The following is a 7,146-nucleotide window of genomic DNA, read 5'->3' as shown; positions in this document are numbered from 1 at the left end:
ATCCCTGGTGGGTATATGCATGGAAAAACCAAAATGTCATTGTAAATCTAAAACCAACAATAATTTTTCCCAAGCAGTAAGATGTTGTCTAAGAAGGAATGAAATGCTGGATCCCTTCAGACTGACTATGTTAGTCTTACCTGGTAGTTTCATGTATGTATATATTATAACATATATTTTTATTTCACTAGGTTTCTTAAGATTTATTAGGTGAATATCATGGGTCATTAGGGATGACAAGGCTGTCTTCACACAGCCAGATTGAAGGTTTTCCCAAATTCTGTGAATATAATAGTTTCATCTTACTTTTGACATAGTTTTATTCTTAGGTCAATGGTTAAGAACTTTGTTTTTAGTTCAGATTGCATACAATGTTCATAAAACTCTTTAGATTCAGCAGATGAAATTAATGCCTTTGTTTGAAGACTACAAAATGAAATACACGGAAAACACCCCACATCGGGCCTGATGTAGGAGGCATTTAACAGAATTTAGTTCTCTTTGAATTGACATTTTCTTACAGTCTTATTACTAGACAATTAAGGACCATTAGTTGCTGGTTTTCATACATTCTTTGTCTTTTCTTGAGTTGTGTCACATTAGCTTGTTTTAAATAATCTAAGTGGAAATGAATTATAATTATCTCAACACCAAAATGAATCCAACAAAAATATTTTTTCTTAAAGCCCATAAATCTGAACTAAGTGCAATATTCACATTCTAACAAAACTTTATGGAAAAGTAATTTGTATGAATATCTATGAAATATTCTAAATATTTTGAATAAACTCTATAGTCATGAAATTTTCTATTTTTCAAATGTTTATATGTACTGTTCATTTTAGAAAGTTTATGAATTTTAATGTTTCTGTATATTTTTCATTTGCAATAAAATGTGGTTTAATCATGTTTGTTGGAGTTCACTTTTTAGTTTATTGAAATTAAGTATATGTAATGGCAAAAATATCCCCATGTAGATTTGAGATTTTTTTTTTTAAGTTTTGAGGTTAAAAAAAGAAACTGCACTTGGGTTAATTTTGCTCTATCATTTTCCTTGAAATTGAAATCTGTTTTTTAGAAGAAGTTTCTCCACAAAACCATTTCCTGTGTAACTGATTTGACACCTGAACCAAAGGTAGGAAAAAAGCGTCTTCTCTTTAAATGATTGTATTGAACAAAACAGGTGTTTAAAGCAGTCAGTGTAATGAAATCTCTCAGTTCAGGAATTTAAAATGAGAAGACATTATAAAAGTACCTGGTAGCATTGCATTATATTAAATTCACATTTACAGACTCAGCAAATTGAAGAAGCAAAGGAAGAGGGAGAAAACATAAAAATATTTGGTAGCATTGTATGACATTAAACTTTACATTTACAAACCCTCAGCGAAGTTCCTTCTAGCCCCTCTGGAACCACATTGTCATTTCATGGGGTGCCTGGCTGGCTCAGTCCATACAGCCCATGATCTTTGAGTCGTGAGTTTGAGCCCCAGCTTGGGGGTAATGTTCATTTAAAAAAACAAAAACAAAAACAAAAAACATTTTGCTTCATGTATTGACCACATCACTATGACCTTATCAATTTTCCCTATTTTGATTTGAGCTCATGTTTGCGTACAACCCCCTCAGTTGTTTCTATGGAAATGAATTGTCTAGGGGTCTAAAAGTCCTCTTTTAGGCCTCTCTTTCCCACCATTGTATAGATAAAGAAATAATACATAATTCCTTAAATCAGGTAGTTACTTAGGGCTAGAGTGAGGACCAAGACACAAGTCTGCCAACACCCGGAACCACTCAGTCCACTTAGAGATGTCAGCATCTCTAAGGAGGGCTTGGTGGAGTTGGCGGTGTGCAGAAATAGTGTATCTCAGTGGAGCGTTCATTAAATGTTCATCAAACATTACAGCACCCTGGCTTCTTAGAGGTATAGGAAACCTCTAAGAGGTAAGCATAAGTTACCAAGAGTCTTAAATTTTATTTCTAACACCGAGTGACATAGTCTTCCCAACGGAAAGCTTTGATTGGTTGCAAAAAGCCACAAAAAGCCTTTTGAGAAAGATGGCAGCCTGAACCATCCTTTACCTCTTCAGTCACAAATCATGAAAAACCTTTCTTCTGGAGGGAAAAATGAATCTCTATAAATGCCATTAGTAGAGGAGAAAACCTTTGTGTTAGAAGACATTTTAGTTTTTTTATGTAGAGTTGTCCCCATGAGTGAGGGGAGATTAGAACTTCTGGAGGCCAAGCTCTACCAGCCTTCAGAAGACAAGTGCTTGCACCGGTTTTCTGTCCTGGGGCAGTCATAAGACCATGTGGACCTCCCTCCCACCCAGCCATGTGTAGGCCCCTGCAACTACTTGGCTGGGGGGAAGCAGATGGACAGGATTGGTGGTAAACATAAAGAAGCCATGCTCTGAGTGCATGTCCCCAGGATTTCCTCCTATTTTCTGCCTCTGTGACCCAGCCAGTAACTCCTGACTGCCAGTAAACAAAGTCCAGTCGCTCTGGCTGAAAGGGTGATGGACTGCTTTGCGAATGCCTTCTCCAGGGACTCATAGTCCATAGAAAGCCAACCCAGGGCCCTAGGCTCCATGGAGAAAGCCTCTGGATCTCCCCTAGAATGGATCCTGGGTAATGATATGGAGCGACACCGTGAGATCATTCTACCTAACAAATGTCCAGACAGTACACTCAAGGACATCCATAGTCCAAGGCCAATAAAACAGGTTGCTTCATAGACTAGGAAGGTGCAAAATCACCCTCTGACTCAGGAGGTCTCCCTCTCTCAGTTAGCTTTGGTCTTTGTTTTCTTCATCAACGTCTCACCATATTGCTAGAAGAGTTCGAAATAAAATATATTTATGTAAAAGAGATCTGTCTTCTCCTTAACTCATGGAACTATAACGCTGGGTTATAATGGGCAAGCCTTAGGAAACAGAAGAATGCCTATCCAGAGAATTAGGTTTTATTTACCCATTACCTTACTTGAACTTAATTCCTTCTGAGTAGTCTTGCATGCACAGAAAAAGAGGACCAGGCTTTCTACCAGTTTGGAGCCTGATTTCAGCATCACCGGGTATGGATTTTGTAATGCAGTGATTCAATCTTTTCAGCAAGCATTGAGATAGACACGCAGCTGCCGGATCAAGTTTACACGGGCAGAAACGAGAACCACCGTCCACAGTGCCATGAAGTCGTCTTACTGTGGGAACCCAACTGGTTTAGAATCAGACAGACTTTGAGAACTCAGCGCAGTTCGAATTACACAGAGCAGGTCCACTCATGGGGAGGGGCCTGCTGATTGAAGATTAGCCCACAGCCAGAAGAAACATAAAAAGCTTGGAGGAACTGGTCAAACAAGATCAAGTGTTCATTATTTGCGGTGCCGCGCGGTGGTGTGGACTGGCCCTGGCTGGCACCTGATCTACTTCCACAGCATGGGAAGAATTTCCAGGCCAGCAGAATAAAGGTCAGCCTCTTCTGCCAAACACATCTGTGGGTCCTGTGGCTCTCAAAGGCCGTAACTCCAGAATGGTGGAGAGACATCAAGGATAAACTCTAATACCTTTAGCTATGCAGAAACACGTCCAATTTCATTCCCAAGCAGACGAGTCCAGGGAGGCTGACTTCCAAGTCAGAAGTCAACTCAGCGGACTTTCATTTCCCCCCAGTCAACAGGCAGACTCCACAACAACCAACCAACTCCTTCTTCTTCTTTTTTTTTTTTTAAGATTTTATTTATTTATTTGACAGACAGAGATCACAAGTAGGCAGAGAGGCAGGCAGAGAGAGAGGAGGAAGCAGGCTCCCTGCTGAGCAGAGAGCCCGATGAGGGGCTCGATCCCAGGATCCTGCGATCATGACCCCAGCCGAAGGCAGAGGCTTTAACCCACTGAGCCACCCAGGCGCCCCTCAACCAACTCCTTCTTAAACTACTTGAACTTCTAGCTCTTTCCTCGGGCTTCATGGACATCCCCCCTGTCGTGCACCTCCCCTGAGGGGAGATACAGAGGAGAATCCCACCCCTTCCTCTACATCTTTAAACTCTCCTCCGGAGATCTGACAGCCTTGACATCGAGTGAGGAGATGCTGTGAGCCACCCATCTCTGGGTTTTGGGCTTTCAGTGTTTCCTTCACTCTCCCTAGCCTTGATGGCACACAGCCACCCTGGCGGCTGACCCAGTGAAAGGGTGGGCAGGCTGGCCCAAGCCTATGCCCAGTTAGCAAGGGGACAGCCTGTGGAATAGCCGTTCGTCATCGGGCGTTGATGCGACATGTTTCTCTCACTGTTCCACCTCTTAAAGAACTTCATAAGAAGGCTTGACTCACAGTAAACATACCTACACATACATAAAGTATTTTATCTGGTACCATGATTTTTGGCCCTGGCCTGCATAATTACTTACACTGAGGAGGCTTTTAAAAATTACCATGCCTGGGCCCAACCCCAGGCCAATTAAATCAAACTTCAGAGGGTAGACACAGGCAGCATTTCCTATCTGCTAAAAGCTCCCCAGATGGTTTTAATAAGCAGCCAGGGCTGAGAACCACTTAGATCTAAGTCCAAGACCCCGCCTAGTCTAAGTCACATCCCAATTTTAGCACTGTTTTTTTAAAAAGGGCTGAAATATACACATATTCTATGGTTGTTTTCAGTGTCTCAGGCAGATTTCAACAATCTTCCATAAAGGTACATAATCTGTACCTAAGTACACAGTACAACAACTGCCAAGAGAAGAATCAGCAGAAATGTGTCATTTAGGAATGGGATTGGCTTCAGGTAATTGAACATCAGACCGATAGAGGCTTAAAGCAATAGGGGCTCATTTGTTTCATGCAACAAGAAGTCTGGAAGTGGGCAATTCAGAGTTGGAGCGGGAGCCTTTATGACCCTAGGAGGGACCTAGGCTTTTCTTTCTGCTCCCTAGATAGGATTGCCAGATTGAACAACGACCAAAATGCAAGGTGAGCAGTTAAATTTGAATTTCAGACAAACGACGAATAAATTTAGTGTAAGTATGACACATGAAGTATTATACTTCATGTATATGTCGGTGTACTCAAGACAGCCTTGAAAGCTGAGTGCTTTCACGTGCATAACAGGAAGAATAAAGGGGGCATAGCTGACTTTTGGAAGATAAACCCACAGCACTACCAGGAAATCGCCTGTATTTCCAAATACTTCATGTGTCATACTTACACTATTTATACATGAAGTATAAATACAAGCCCTCTTCTTCCGTTCTCTTCTTCCCACACCTGAGCAAGCTGATAAGACAGGCCTGCTGCTCCCTCCCTTGGAGCCAGCTTCAAGTTCAAACTGTGTACCGCCAAGCCCTTCAGCTCAGCCCCATTCCCCATCACCCCGAAACTCCAAGGGAGTTGCCCTATTCTGCTCTCTCAAGCTAGTTTTGGATCTGCTGGGGATATCCCAGCAGATGTCCCCAGCGACCCTCATTATGTGAGTCAGAAACCTTTCATACCTTCTTGGTACGTGTATGGTGTCAAAGGTCTCTATGTCTGAGCCCTGTATGGGATGGGGGGGTCCACCCATTTCTGGGGCTGACCATAACAGGAGAGGTGATTGCAACACTTGGACTAAAAAAAAATCTATTTACTTATCTGAAATTTAAATTTAACTGGACATCCTCTATTTTACCGAGCCATCCTAGCTAGGGGCCCGCATCTTCATGCCTGTTTCCATGGAGGTGCAAATGGGCTCTCTACCTTTGGGTCTCAAAGCCATTCCCCCGACAGGAAGAAGCAAAAAAATTTTCTTTCTGGTGCGTCTTGGCTTTTTATTTGGGAACGGAAGTTCTCATGTGCTTCTGGATGCATTTCATTTCGTGAGACTTGTTAGTGTCGGTGTACTCAAGACAGCCTTGAAAGCTGAGTGCTTTCACGTGCATAACAGGAAGAATAAAGGGGGCATAGCTGACTTTTGAAAGATAAACCCACAGCGCTACTAGGAAATCGCCTTTTGCCATAGGTAATGGGTTTATATCTTTACTTATCCATAAGTCAATTTCCCTCTCTCCAAATCCTGCTAGCCTGTAGGTATGGGTGTGCAAATGTCATCTGGGAAGAAAGGTATGATCCCAGGACTTGTGGCTTTGACATCAGCTAGGAACTTTTAAAAATGCAGAACCTGAGGTCCCACTTGGGACCTCCTGAACCTGCATTTTAACAAAGTCTCCAAGCCATTGTATATAGATCAAAGATTCAAAAGAACAGAGATAGAACACTGAAAAAGTGAAGAACATTTACTAAGCTATTCTCAGTCCCCAAGAGCTATGGATGGGACCCAGAAGCTTCACTATGTGCTCAAGATGGTACTCAGGAAGCAACTGAATAGAGAACCGGAAATGCTGGACACCTGGATGGCTCAGTTGATTGGGCATCTGACTTTAGCTCAGGTCATGACCCAGGGGTCCTTCCTCTGCTCCTCTCCCTACTTGTACTCTCTCTGTCTCAAATAAATAAATAAAATCTTGAAAAAAAAGAAAAAAGAACCAGAAACACTATGGTGGCACTGGCCATCCAAGAGGCAAGATGACTGGCAGCCTCTGATGCCAACAGGCAAGTGGTGGAGACTGAGAGAGACCCTCAGTGGCAGCAAGGATCCAAGGTCAGGTCAGCCAGGGAGGGCTCCAGGGCAGTGACCAAGTCGGGAGAGACCAACCCACCCAGCCACCAACCGAGTCTGCAAATGCCAGCAGGGCAAGCAGCTAGCAGTCTGGTAAGAACTATTGTTGAGACCAGAGGTGCCCGGGGACCCTGCTCCAATTCAAACAATTCTTGTGCTCACCTCCCCACCCCCAGGTCACCTTCCGGAGGCCGAGGGCCAGTCTGCATCAGAAGGGCTGGGCTGATGACCGGAAGTCAGTGCCCATTCTGATTGGTCTGTGCCTGTGCCAAATCAGTTGTGAGATATTCTTAATATCACCCATGGAGAAAGCCACCCCTCCCCATTCTCTACCCAGATACTACCTTGGCAGAACCAGAAGGAAGGAAAGGCAAAATCTGAGTGTCCACCCTATTCACTTGCGAAGAATATTTTCATGGGTGTACCCACGAGATTAGGCGAAATTGCATTTTCCCAGCATTCCCCAGCATGTGGGGGGAACAGGAGGAAAGTAGGAGAGG

This window comes from Lontra canadensis, unplaced genomic scaffold, assembly GCF_010015895.1.
Source record: "Lontra canadensis isolate GAN:19392208 unplaced genomic scaffold, GSC_riverotter_1.0 scaffold1, whole genome shotgun sequence".
NCBI classification, from domain to species: Eukaryota; Metazoa; Chordata; class Mammalia; order Carnivora; family Mustelidae; genus Lontra; species Lontra canadensis.
The sequence above is the reverse complement of the archived record's forward strand: the minus strand, read 5'-3'. Positions refer to the sequence as shown.